The following is a 15,134-nucleotide window of genomic DNA, read 5'->3' as shown; positions in this document are numbered from 1 at the left end:
AACACAAATGTAATTGATGTACCCCTAATTGCACTGAATAAATCTGTTTATTCTACAGCTATTGTAAGCAGTAATCATGAGCCTATAAACCAGAGTTACACCGTTAGCACTGAGGCGGTGTGCAATAGTAGAAAGACCACATTATGCAGCTCAACCTGCACTATCAGCTCCAATATAAATAACATGAGTAAGTCTACCTCTGATAAGCTTCCCAGTAAAGCATTAAAAACGATCAAGCAACCCAGAAAAGTGCTAAAAATAGCCCATATTAACATATGTAGCCTAAGAAACAAGGTCCATGAAGTCAATAACTTGCTTGTAACAGATGACATTTATATTCTGACTATCTCTGAAACTCACTTAGATAATACAGTGGTAGCAAGACAGAAATGCCAACGGAGGCGGTGTTGCTGTCTACTGTATATTCAGAACCACATTCCTGTAAAGCTTAGAGACAATCAAATGTTAAATACTGTAATAAGTAATATGGCTACAGGTTCATCTGCCTCACCTAAAGCCCATTCTGGTGGGAAGCTGCTATAGACCACAAAGTGCTTGTCATGGGCGTTGTAAGGATAGGACCAAGGCGCAGCAGGTAAAGTGCTCATACTTAATTTATTTAAAGTAAACACTTAAACAAAACAAACAAACGACGATAACAAGGCTCCCAGGCTATACAGAAAATAACCACCCACAAAACACAAGTGAAAACATACCCAACAAATATGGCCTCCAATTAGAGACAACGACAACCAGCTGCCTCTAATTGGAGGTCATTGCCAAAACCCCAACATAGAAATAGAAATCTAGATACACACATAGAAATAGATAACATAGAACATAAACCAAATACACCAAAACACACAAAACAAACACCCCCTGCCACGCCCTGACCAAACTACAATGACAAATAACCCCTTTTACTGGTGAGGATGTGACAGTGCCTATAGTCAGTATCTGGATAATATGTGTGAAATGCTTGATAATGTATGTGATATCAACAGAGAAGTATATTTTCTGGGTGATTTAATTATTGGCTGGCTATCATCAAGCTGGCCACTCAGGAAAAAACTTCAAACTGTAACCAATGCCTGCAACCTGGATCATGTTGTCAGTCAACCTACCAGGGTAGTTACCAACAGCACAGGAATTAAATCATCAACATGTATTGATCACATTTTTACTTACGCTGCAGATAGATATTTGCTTTAAAGCAGTATCCAAATCCATAGGACGTAGTGATCACAATATAATAGCCATATCTAGGAAAACCAAAGTTTCAAAGGCTGGGCCTAATATAGTGTATAAGAGGTCATACAATACATTTTGTAGTGATTCATATGTTGATGATGTAAAGAATATTTGCTGGTCTGTGGTGTGTAATGAGGAGCAACCTGGTGCTGCACTTGACGCATTTATGAAACTACTTATTCCAGTTACTAATAAGCATGCACCCATTAAGAAAATGACTGTAAAAACTGTTAAATCCCTTTGGATTGATGCGGAATTGAAAAATTGTATGGTTGAGAGGGATGAGGCAAAAGGTATGGCAATTAAGTCTGGCAGCCCAACTGATTGGCAAACGTACTGCAAATTAAGAAATCATGTGACTAAACTCAATTTAAAAAAAAAAGAAACTACATTATGAAACAAAGATAAAATATATAGATAATGATAGTAAAAAGCTATGGAGCACCTTAAATGACATTTTGGGGAAAAAAAGCCAACTCGGCTCCTTCATTTATTAAATCAGATGGCTCATTCATCACAAAGCCCACTGATATTGCAAACTACTTTAATGACTTTTTCATTGGCCAAATAAGCAAACTTAAGGATGACATGCCAGCAACAAACGCTGACACTACACATCCGAGTATATCGGACCAAATTATGAAAGACAAGAATTGTACTTTTGAATTCCGTAAAGTCAGTGTGGAACAGGTGAAAAAACAATTGTTGTCTATCAACAATGACAAGCCACCAGGGTCTGACAATCTAGATGGACAATTCTTGAGGATACTAGCAGACGATATTGCCACTCCTATTTTCCTAATCTTCAATTTAAGCCTACTAGAGAGCGTGTGCCCTCAGGCCTGGAGGGAAGCTAAAGTAATTCCACTACCCAAGAATAGTAAAGCCCCCTTTACTGGCTCAAATAGCCGACCAATCAGCCTGTTACCAACCCTTAGTAAACTTCTGGAAAAAATTGTGTTTGACCAGATACAATGCTATTTTACAGTAAACAAATTGACAACAGAATTTCAGCATGCTTATAGGGAAGGACACTCAACAAGCACAGCACTTACACAAATGGCTGATGATTGGCTGAGAGAAATTGATGATAAAATGATTGTCGGGGTTGTCTTAGATTTCAGTGCAGCTTTTGACATTGTTGATCATAGTCTGCTGCTGGAAAAACGTATGTGTTATGGCTTTACACCCCCTGCTATAATGTGGATAAAGAGTTACTTGTCTAACAGAACACAGAGGGTGTTCTTTAATGGAAGCTTATCAAATATAATCCAGTTAGAATCAGATGTCTTCAATTAAATGAAACATCAAATTAATAACTGTATGTTTATCAGTTTGTTTTGGCCAATTCAATTTTTCATATTGTATTTCTAGAAATATTGATAGTGGATTAAGTGTACGTGGGGAATAGTGGCAGTGCTGCAATGCAACAGAGGTAACTCTGGGTGGCGGTCCTTATGAGAGCCAGTTTCATCATAGCGCTTGATGATTTTTGCCACTGCAGTTGAAGAAACTTTCAAAGTTGTTGACATTTTCCGAATTGACTGACCTTTATGTCTTAAAGTAATGATGCTGTCGTTTCTCTTTGCTTATTTGAGCTGTTCTTGCCATAATATGGACATGGTCTTACCTTGTCACAACACAACTGGTTGGCTCAAACGCATTAAGAATTAAATAAATTCCACAAATTAACTTTTAACAAGGCACACCTGTTAATTCAAATGCATTCCAGGTGACTATGTCATAAAGCTGGTTGAGAAAATGCCAAGAGTGTGCAAAGCTGTCATCAAGGCAAATGGTGGCTACTTTGAAGAATCTCAAATCTCAAATATATTTTGATTTGTTTAACACTTTTTTGGTTACTACATGCTTCCAAATGTGTTATTTCATAGTTTTGATGTCTTCACTATTATTCTACTATGTAGTGTTATGACCATATTATAACAGGTTATGACCGTGAAGTGTCTCTCCAATATCTGAGAGATATAAGAAAGCTCAGGATTTTTTCCCCCCTGAGAAAATACCTGTATACCTTTGACGTGGAAATGCCCTATACACTTCCATTCATTTTTGGGCCCGGTACCATGTAACCTTCAGATGAGTCCTGTGACACTTGTGACACACCATTTGGGCGCTGCAGACATTTCAGTGAGAAGACAGATTTTCGAGATGTCTCCTGGTCTGACAAACACCACTGTAGCTTTGTCACCATCCACCACAGATGCAGAAGGCCCAAATCGGTGGATGCAGTGGATTTCGATGCAGCCCATGCTCAAAAAAACATATATCTAGCTTTAACAGATGGATTTTGATGGGTTTTCTTTTTTTTCATGTATTTTGCCTCGAGCGGAGCATGCGGGGGCTCAAGCTGAGAATTTTTTTTTATTATGGCCAGCTCATGAGACCCCTTCATGATGTGAGGCCTGAGGCAATTGCCTCTTCTGCCTAATGGTAAGTTTGCCAGTGAGCACAGCAACACAGTCATTTGAAATCTGTTATTCAATTGAACCTTCGCGTTCTATTTATAAAATCACTGCAGTGTGTTGTTTTACAGTTATTCTGCACTGATTCCAATACAGACAAGCTAGTATCGCAACTTAATCACACAACAAATATTAATGTGTTGTGTAAGGAGTTTATTTCCACAATGGGAGTGAATCCATGTAAGGAGAGGAAAAATGACCTGAGCCATATGGAACTGATGCTCATATTCCCGGTGTTATCCCTTGTTTTTGTGATATTTCATTATTTTGGAATGTACAATACAGCTGTGGCTGTTGTATATCCTATTCCCTGTTGTGTTGAGTGTGGGTTAACCCTGAGGAGGATCTGAGGGCCTCTGCAGCCAGAGTGTGCCTACTGGGCACAGACATCAGTTCAACATCTAGTTTTGATTTACATTTGGTTCAGGTGTCAACTGATGTGAACTCAATGTGAAATCAACAACAAATGAAGGTTAAAATGTGGGTGAAAAAAAGATGAAATGCCCTTACGTTGATGACTTTTTACAAATCCAATCAGTTTTCCATTTTGATTCAACATCATCGCTTAGAATTTTGGGGGGGTTGAAATTACATGGAAACAACGTTGATTCAACCAGTTTTTGCCCAGTGGGTGAGGTCTTGCCATGCAACTCTAATAGCCCGTATAGCTTTACTATCCACAGGTTGTCGTGGGGCCATGAAGATGTGTCTGGGGCTGACATGGGATTGGGCTTGAGTCTCAAAAGTCCTCCCTAGCTTCATTGAACTTCCCACATCACCTTTTTGACATGTGAGCAATGTGGTGATGAACTAAATGTCTCCATTTGCTTTGGAGGTTGCATTATATTCTATTCAGTCCTTTCACCTTTTAATTGAGCTAAAGATCAAGCATGTCCTGTTAAATGACACCCTATTGCCTATGTAGTGCTCTACTTCTGACCTGGGCTCCTAGGGCTCTGGTCAAAATTAGTGCACTATATAGGGAATAGAGTGCCATTTGGAATATGATGTCATTTGGGAGGCCCCTTATGGAAAAACCACACGAATTTCACGTGAACACGTGATCTCGTGTGATATCAAGTGATTTAATGTGAAGTTAATGTGATAACATGTAACAACATGTGAAGCAACATTTGACAACACGTGAAGCAACATGTGATAACCTAAAAATACACGTGACAACATGTGAGAACATGATCTCATGTGAAATCAATGTGAAATAAATGTGACAACATGGGGATGCAAAATTTCAACATGTGATACATGACATTTGAACACATGAAAACCCAAATGTCTTTTAGAATATTTTACTTTGAAAGGCAAATTTACATTAATTCAATTTAAACAGTCATGGTCCCATGCAGGTTTTGTCTAGTTCCCGGTTTGTTCCAGGGACGTCCTCAAGGAAGTCCTCAAGGAACGTTGTGTCATGGTCCCCTGGAGGTTATTGTCCAGTTGCGGTTAAAATATGGTAAATCTACAACTAGTTACGGCCGTTAATGTTAAGACAGTGTGCTGCTTACTTAGGATTTGAATTCACAACCTCTTGGTTGCTAGCTACCTGAAGTACCTGCTGTGCCACCAGGTCTGTGGTCTATCAGAAATGAGTATTCAACAATGCCATGGTTTAAAGTATACTACCACACTCTCAAAAAATAAAGGCAGGATTAGGGTACACTACAGTGTGGTACAGTTTGGTACCTTGTAGGTATACTGGGACATTTTTCTACCCAATATTTTGAATATAAGGTACGATCATCACTGCACTTTGATAGGTGGGCGCAATGTATTGGTGGGACTCATTAGCATATTTGGGGGCTTGGTCAAATATGCAGTGTGTGTATTTGTGCCAACCGTCAGTGGAAGTGTTGCGGCAGTTTAAGTGTTTGATGGTTTTTCCAATGCAAGTAGAGGACCTCCTTTGACACAGTCTGTTCTGTAAACTTTGTAAGAGAATCTATCAGTAATGAGTTGCACTCTGAAGAGGTTATTGTGCATTTTCCAGTAGCTTAACAGCAACTTGTTGCCAGAAGTTGCTGTGAATTTGTAATTTCTTAACTGGAAACTACTGGTCAGTAAGTTATTGTAAAAGTCACAATAACTTACTGGCAAAATTATATTTTTGTACACCAGGGAACAACACTGTACCATAACGGTACTCTTATTTTTGAGTGTTTGGATATATGTTCTTGGTAACAAATAACCCTATGGTGGCACTGCTGCTGAATGTCAAGTGTCCCTGAGCACTGCTTCTTTTTAGTTGGTGTTGTCAAATAATCACACAATTATTGACTTGATTCCAGGCAACTTTTTGCAGAAATGTATTCTTGCCAATAATTCTGTGGCCGATCTCTGTCACAGCCATAGACCTTGTGTCGAAGCAGTAAATTCAGGTTGTTGTCATCTAAGACAGCTTTTCTTAAAGTATGGGTCGCGACCCGGACCTGTTAATAGGGGGTCGCGACGTGTCAGGGTAAATTTGATAATGATTTCCTTAATTACTGGAATTGATTTGGCCAAGTGCATATGCGCTCTCTGCTTAGTTTGCCAGCTGCGTGAACGTGAGAGGGACATGCCCATGTGCTTCGCAGTTTACCGGATCTTTTTTCTTCCGTTTTCTTGAAGATCACTCCGCGACACACACAATGAAGCGCTGTCCTTCAGCAGCAGATGATGCGCTGTCTGCCACTAACTTGTCATTCCCACTTGCCATCACTCACCGCTGTCATCAAATGGACACATGATAGCCACAAGTTCTGACTGAGCTCAATTGTCATGAAACACATATATATAGCGATGAGTTTCTCTCTCTTTCATACAAACTTATAACGAGGAGTGCCCACAATGTGTTTTGTGTGTGGAAGTGCTTAGTAATAAGTCTCTCATAACGAATAAGAGTACGACCCTGCCTCACACAGGAAGCGGCGCAGGTCCTAATCCAGGCACTTGTCATCTCCCGTCTGGATTACTGAAACTCGCTGTTGGCTGGGCTCCCTGCCTGTGCCATTAAACCCCTACAACTCATCCAGAATGCCGCAGCCCGTCTGGTGTTCAACCTTCCCAAGTTCTCTCACGTCACCCCGCTCCTCCGCTCTCTCCACTGGCTTCCAGTTGAAGCTCGCATCCGCTACAAGACCATGGTGATTGCCTATGGAGCTGTGAAGGGAACGGCACCTCCATACCTTCAGGCTCTGATCAGGCCCTACACCCAAACAAGGGCACTGCGTTCATCCACCTCTGGCCTGCTGGCCCCCCTACCTCTGAGGAAGCACAGTTCCCGCTCAGCCCAGTCAAAACTGTTCGCTGCTCTGGCACCCCAATGGTGGAACAAGCTCCCTCACGACGCCAGGACAGCGGAGTCAATCACCACCTTCCGGAGACACCTGAAACCCCACCTCTTTAAGGAATACCTAGGATAGGATAAAGTAATCCTTCTAACCCCCCCCCCCCCCCTTAAAAGATTTAGATGCACTATTGTAAAGTGGTTGTTCCACTGGATATCATAAGGTGAATGCACCAATTTGTAAGTCGCTCTGGATAAGAGCGTCTGCTAAATGACTTAAATGTAAATGTAAATGTAATGTAAATTAATAAATTAATAAAACGACACGTCCTGACCAAACATCCACAGTATGATGGTAAACCCTGGGAGTTCTTTCAGAACAGGGCAGAATGCTTCAGGAAAAAGTGCTTCGACAGTGGAAAAGTAAGTCAGCTTACAAGGCATTGTTGTCATTTTATAACAGGTGATGATAAGCAGAAGTAAGGGAGTACTAACTAACTCTCAGTTTCTCTTTCAAACAATCCCCTGGCCTTGTACACAGCGAATAATAGCTAACATTCGACCAAAGCGAACTAGCTACTGATAGTGCAACCCTAAGTAACAGTACAGATGAAGATGAAAAATTATCAGGCCTACTGTACATCTTACTGTAGAAATGATTGTTGAAAACTAGTCTAGTTTGCAACTGTTGCTATTAAAATACAATAATAATTGTTATTCTTAACTGGAATAAACTGATTGAAGCAAGATGCTTTTTGAGGCAAACACACTCACACAGTTCTGGGTTGTTCATCTACAGCAGGAAGCAGTCTCCTGCCTGACTGAGAAAGCAGTAGATGTTCTGGTCCAGTTTGGCAATGAAATGTACCAATATTTATGTACAGGTGCATATTTTTCTAAGCTTGGGTACCAGGAAAACACAGAATTTCTCATTTGGGTCCCAGGCTGAAAAAGTTTAAGAACCCCTGATCTAAGAGGTTGTAAGTTCAAATCCCATGGGGGGGGGGGGGGGTTGCATCCCAAGTGTGCTAACCAATGTTGATGTCAATTCCATTTAAGTTCCAGTCAATTCAGAAAGTGAACCCAATTGTATTTTACTGGTATAATAATTGAATTAGAATTGTAATTTCTGTTGTATATTTACAGACAAAATACAGTTTAGCTGTAGAAATATATTAAAACTTGCTTCCACTATTTTCACCGCAACTTAGTAGCCGGTGACTTACTTTAAAATGACAATAAATGTTTTTTAACAGTTTGTGCCATAAGCACATTTAAAGTATCCTATAAGTTGAAATGCAATTGCAAGTGAGGCATGCTGTAACGGTCGTCGTACATCATGGACCAAGGCGCAGCGGGTTGAGTGCTCATCTTAACTTTATTAGAACACGTAACAAACAAAACAAGACAATGATCGAACAAACAGTGTTGCAGGCTAACACACAGCAGTACAACAACAACTTCCCACAAAGGGACAGGTGAAACAGGGCTACCTAAGTATGACTCTCAATCAGTAACAACGATGTACAGCTGTTCCTGATTGAGAGCCATACCAGGCCAACACAAAGAAATACACAACATAGAAAACCATAGAAATACAAAACAAGAACATTACCCAAAAACCCCGGAACACATAAATCAAACACCCCTCTTACATAAATACATATCCCATAAACCCCGAACCACATAAAACAAATACCCCCTGCCACGTCCTGACCAAACTACCATAACCAATAACCCCTTATACTGGTCAGGACGTGACACATGCCAAGTTAATATTTGCAGGATGGGCCAAAAATAACGCAAGTCTATTGCGATTGACAGTAAATATATAGCAAAACACTAGTACAGTATCCCATTAATGTAGAAATGTACACTGTACAAAGACTGTAAAATGTACCACAAAATTAACAGCAATGGCTAACAGTGTAGTTTAATGTTATCACATGTTGAACCAGATGATTTCACATGTGGACCATCACATAAATTCACACATGAAACGTGACATTTCACATGTGAAAATGTGTTTTTGGAACACTTCACGTGTGTGAAAAGTCACGTTTCATGTGTGAATTCATGTGATTGTCCACATGTGAAATCAAGGGAAAACATTTTTGGAACACCACGTGGCATTTCACACGTGAAAACGTGTTTTTGAAACACTTCACATGTGATCACGTTTTCAACTGTACAATTCCACGTGTTATCGCTGTTCAGCTAAAAAGGGGAATAAAATGGGATTTGAATTTACTACCTGGATTTGAGATCTTTCTGCTGCGTCACAGTCTGTAGATTTTCCCTAAACATTCATTACCTACTGTATAATACATCTCTGCACTTAGCAAAAGAGAGCCACTACTCTTTAATTATTTGTTATTTTTCCATTTCTTCTTTTTTTATTGTTTACTTCAGTTTATTTAGTAAATACTTTCTTAACATGTATTTTTTTCTTAAAACTGCATTGTTGGTTAAGGGCTTGTAAGTAGTCCAACGATGTGCGCTGAGAGTCAGGAAGCAAGTTCAGGGAGTGAGTGTTTTAATAAATAAACGCAACATAAAACAAAACAAGAAACATGAACGACGCACAGACTTAGCACTGGAACAGAAATAATAATGCCTGGGGAAGGAACCGAAGGGAGTGACATATATAAGGAAGGTAATCAGGGAGGTGATGGAGTCCAGGTGAGTCTGATGACGCGCAGGTGCGAGTAACGATGGTGACAGGTGTGCGCCATAACTAGCAGCCTGATGACCTAGAGGCCGGAGAGGGAGCACACGTGACAGTAAGCATTTCACTATAAGGTACCTGTAATACCTGTTGTATTCGGCGCATGTGACAAATAAAATGTGATTTGCTTTGATTTGCACTGCCATTTATGTTATGGGTTATTCTGACTATTCTCATCATTGATTTAATCAACTTATTTCAGCAATTTGAGGGTTTTCTGTATAGTTGTCTAATGTTGGTGGGGCATATTATTCTGTTTTCATGTTAGTCCTAAGCCACTGTGATAAATATAATTGTTTTTCTTGAGTGTATCTTTTAACAAAGCTGAGATTTACTTTGAAGTCTAAAGTGTATTAATACAGGTAAAATCAGTTACTGACACAGACATGGTGGCATAGCAGGAAGATGGGAATGCTGTAAATGCAGAGGATATGAGTTCAATTCCCAGGAAAGGACATGTTAAATAATAACTACTGAACAAGTAAACATGCACAATGTAGTCAAAGTATGTCAAATATGTCAGTTGAAAACCGTGTAAGTTAAAAGCACTGTGTATTCTAATGATTCACTTTAATCTGCAGGGCATCGCCTATGAAATATTGTGTGAAAATGTTCATCCACATGTGAAACCTTGTGATCACATGTGAAACTTCATGTGAAATATCACGTGAATTGTTCTAAAACACATGTAAAAATCCACATTATCACAATTGAAGTGTTCCAAAAACACATGGTTTCACATGTGCAACACGAGAGAAAATGTTATATGTGAAATCTTCTGGAAATATCACGTGAAATCATTTGATTTTCCACATGTGAAATCATGTTTTTCCATAAGGGGCACACTGGGCTACATGCAAAGTTCCTATATGCACACACTGATGTCTTCAATTCAATTAAACATCAAATTAATAACTGTATGTTTATCAGTTTGACCAATTCAATTTGTCATATTGTATTTCTATATTGATAGTGCGTTGGGAATAGAGGGGCAATGCTGCAACGCAGACACATTACAGAATGGATTCATCCCTTTTTAATATGAAAAGGCCATGCAGACTAACGTTTCATTAGCCTACATAATAACTGGGAACCAGCAGTACAGTTCCGTTAGCTTGAGTCCGTTTCAGTGGCTTGCTTCGGTGACAGTGGGAGATCTCCAGGCATACTGTACGTGGAAAGCAGTGGAGGCTGGTGACTTGAAAAAATGTACAGGATGGGAGACCCACGGTATAGACGAGGAACGCACAGAGACGACAAAGTGTATTTCAAAAATCGTCAAAGACTAATTATTTTAACCTAAAGCATTTAATAAAGACATTTAAAGTACAATATTATGGTGAATGGGAATGAGAGGGCTACTTACACCGTGTTGGAAAGGGATCATAGCAGTGATTCTATGAGGGTATGAGGCATGAGTTGTGGTGTTCAGAGGCTTGACCAGTGCAGGACAGGATTTGACTGGTAAGACAACACACTACACAGTTAGACAAAAGAGATAAGAATGAGTTAGTCCAAGCAAGGAGTAAAATCATTGATGTGTAATAATGTAAGTGTGTAAGTAATTGACTCTACATACAGTAATGACAGAAAATTGATAGGGGTACTCACAGTGCTTGGAGGAGAAATGTGCCAGTGGATGAGCCGGCACATGAGACGTGGCTTCAGTTCATGTCAGGAGAAAGTTGACAATGGAAGTGGAGTGGAGTAGTCATCACCTCTTATGAATCAGGGAACATGAGGGGACTTAGCTGTAAATACAAATAGCAGATACATTCCATTACATAGTAGGTTTGGACAACAAGTTTCTCTATGAACTTAAACTCAGACATCTCAAAATTCATGAGTTCAAACACCGACTGCGCATCTTGCCCACTTGACACATTAAAGTAGCCCAAGAAGCGTTCCTGACTAAAGCCCTGATCTACTGATATAGAGTTATAATGTTTAGGTGTGGCCTAGGCTGCTGCAACATTTATGTCATGAGTTTTTGCTTGTGTCTGTCCAGAGTGATTATGTGTTATCATCTTTGCTAAATAAATACCGGAGGAAAGTGGAAAGCCTACCTGAGCGCACGCTAAATAATTTGCTGCGTCAACCTCTCTCTTTAATATAACTTCATGGATGAGGCGATGGAAGCGATCAAATCATTCTGAATTGTTTTTAACATCCCAGAAAAGACAGTCGAAAGTTGCATATGTTCAGCAAGTAAAACATCATAATGTGCAATTACCTCTGCAAGGTCCTTGTAGTTGCCCTTGTTAACGGAACTTTCCCTCTCTCTTGTCCTCCGAAAAGCAAATTCTTGCATGTCCTGCTTTTGTTTTTTCGTTTAGCTGAACGATCAATGTTCTTCAGGTCACTGCACCCAACGTTCGAGCAAGGCTCAGACATTCCAAAAAGCAGGTAAGGCCAGCAATAGCCTGATGAAAGGCGCCCTGTTAACCAGCTACACTTTTGATTCAAGTTTGTATTGAACGCCCTCACATTTCATCCGTCTTCATGAAACTGATCGCAGGCAGAGGTCGAACCTCGCTTTTAATTCGCACCTTTTTCGTGTATCCCAGAGAATGAAAGAGGTTCTTCAACAAAAAGTCCACAACATTTTCGGCAGCATTGGCCATTCTACCAGTCTAGCGTAGAAAACTGTAACGGCCGTCGAAGGGAGTAGACCAAGGCGCAGCAGGTTGAGTGCTCATAATTAACTTTATTAGAACACTAAACAAAACAAGAAAACACCAGGACAGCCAAACAGTACTGTCAGGAACACGAAACACTGAACAGAAAATAACCACCCACAAACACAATGAGAAAAAAACCCTACTTAAATATAGTCTCTAATCAGAGGCAACGAGATACAGCTGCCTCCAATTAGAGACATAGACATAGACAACCTAGAATAAACATAGACAACCTAGAATAAACATCTCCAGCGTCGCTGGAGACCTCGGGCTGAGGAGCGTCGCTGGAGACCTCGGGCTGAGGAGCGTCGCTGGAGACCTCGGGCTGAGGAGCGTCGCTGGAGACTCAGGGCTGAGGAGCGTCGCTGGAGACTCAGGGCTGAGGAGCGTCGCTGGAGACTCAGGGCTGAGGAGCGTCGCTGGAGACTCAGGGCTGAGGAGCGTCGCTGGAGACTCAGGGCTGAGGAGCGTCGCTGCAGGCTCCGGACTGTGGGTCGTCTCTGCAGGCTCCGGACTGTGGGCCGTCTCTGCAGGCTCCGGACTGTGGGCCGTCTCTGCAGGCTCCGGACTGTGGGCCGTCTCTGCAGGCTCCGGACTGTGGGCCGTCTCTGCAGGCTCCGGACTGTGGGCCGTCTCTGCAGGCTCCGGACTGTGGGCCGTCTCTGCAGGCTCCGGACTGTGGGCCGTCTCTGCAGGCTCCGGACTTTGGGCCGTCTCTGCAGGCTCCGGACTGTGGGCCGTCTTTGCAGGCTCCGGACTTTGGGCCGTCTTTGTCGGTTCCGGACTGTGGGACGTCGCTGGAAGCACTGGACGGGGAACTGTCGCCGGAAGCTCTGGACGGGGAACTGTCGCCGGTAGCTCTGGACGGGGAACTGTCGCCGGAAGCTCTGGACGGGGACTGCGCACTGAAGGCCTGATACGTGGGGCTGGCTTTGGAGGCGCCAGACTAGTGACACGCACCACAGGGCTAGTACAAGGAGCAGGTCTGGAGGGCACAGCCTGCACAACCCGTCCTGGCTGGATTGTCACTGTAGCCCTGCACGGGCGGGGTGCTGGCACAGGGCGAACTGGGCTGTGCTGAGGAATGATGGCTTCCGTGCGTAGAGCAGGCGCAGGGTAGCCTGGGCCTAGGAGACGCACTGGTGGCCAGATGTGCTGAGCAGGCATACTCCTTCCTGGCTGGATGCCCACTCTAGCACGGCACTTGCGGGGGGCTGGTATCTCACTAGGTTCGTTCTCTGATCCTAATTCTATGATTGGATGGACATCATGTCAGTTCATACTGCAAAAGCTTTGATTGGTTGGAGGACGTCCTCTGGAAGTGGTCATAATTACCATGTGTCTATGGAAGGGGGGTGAGGCCTACGAGCCTCCTAGGTTTTGTATTGAAGTCAATGTAGCCAGAGGAGGACAGAAGCTAGCTGTCCTCCAACTACACCATGGTGCTACCCCAGACAGTGCTGTTGAAGTTACTGTAGACCTTTATTGCAAAACAGTGTTTTTTAATGAATTATTTGGTGACATATGAATATATTTGGTATAGTTTTATCTAAAAAGGACAACATTTTATATGTTTCACTATTTTTATTTTTTATGAAATTTCACTGAGGATGGTCCTCCCCTTCCACCTCTGAGGAGCACCATAACCCTTACCTAACCCTAACCCAGCTAGCAATGAGGAATTAGCCCAGAAGCGCCCCTCTTCAAAATGAATGACTGCCCAGAATCGGCCCAAGGACATCAGGCCGTTTCTGTCTACCAGAATTCAGCCGACTTTCTCGGCTACTACCAGAATCTCCCCAGAAGCGGCCCGATGCAAGTTTAAATAAATGTATACAAAATGACCTGATTTAGTCATTTTAAATATTACTATCATACATTTTATACATACAAATTATCCCCATCCACAAAAAAATACATTTTGTCTTGGAGGAAACACTATACACCTGGTGACCGAGTCAGCGTGCACGCGCCTAGCCCGACACAGGAGTCGCTACAGTGCGATGGGACAAGGACATCCCGGCCGGCCAAACCCTCCCCTAACTCTCCCGGCCGGTTAAACCCTCCCCTAACTCTGACGACACTGAGCCAATTGTGCGTCGCCTCATGGGTCTCCCGGCCGGCACGGGTCTCGAACCAGCATCTGTAGAAACACAGTTTGCACTGTGACGCAGTGTCTTAGACCGCTGCGCCCCTCGGGAAGTTCCATCCACAAAGATTTGAATGCTTATCAATTGCCTTGCACAAAGTATGAAAATACTAAAATACTACACAGGACTCCTAAAGAATTTCATTTAAATGTTAATTGTATTTTTTGATCACAGAAACAATGAGAAAATATGGAAAAATAAATAATGAAATGTTAATTATATAAACCAGCCCATGTAATCATCTACCAGAGAGTAGCCCCAATCAGCCCGAGCCCCAGTTAATACATTTGGGCCAGATAACTCACACCAGAATTGGTCCGAGCTCAATCACCGCATCCTAGCAATAAGTAATACTGCAGTAGGCGGCCCAGACTCGGGCCACATGACATCGGCCGAGTCTAACTGTCAACCGAGTGCCCCCTCAGCCGGTCGGCCGTCCACGGCGCGGAACCCTCCCCCGGGCGCAGACGGCCCGGCCATGCCACCCCTCCCCGTGGCTTTTTATTAACTTAAGTTCAATAGAAGTTTTGAACTTCTATTAGCTATTTATGGCCTGTA

This window comes from Salmo salar, chromosome 01, assembly GCF_965601325.2.
Source record: "Salmo salar chromosome 01, fSalSal1, whole genome shotgun sequence".
Classification (NCBI taxonomy): Eukaryota; Metazoa; Chordata; class Actinopteri; order Salmoniformes; family Salmonidae; genus Salmo; species Salmo salar.
This window is presented reverse-complemented; position numbering follows the sequence as displayed.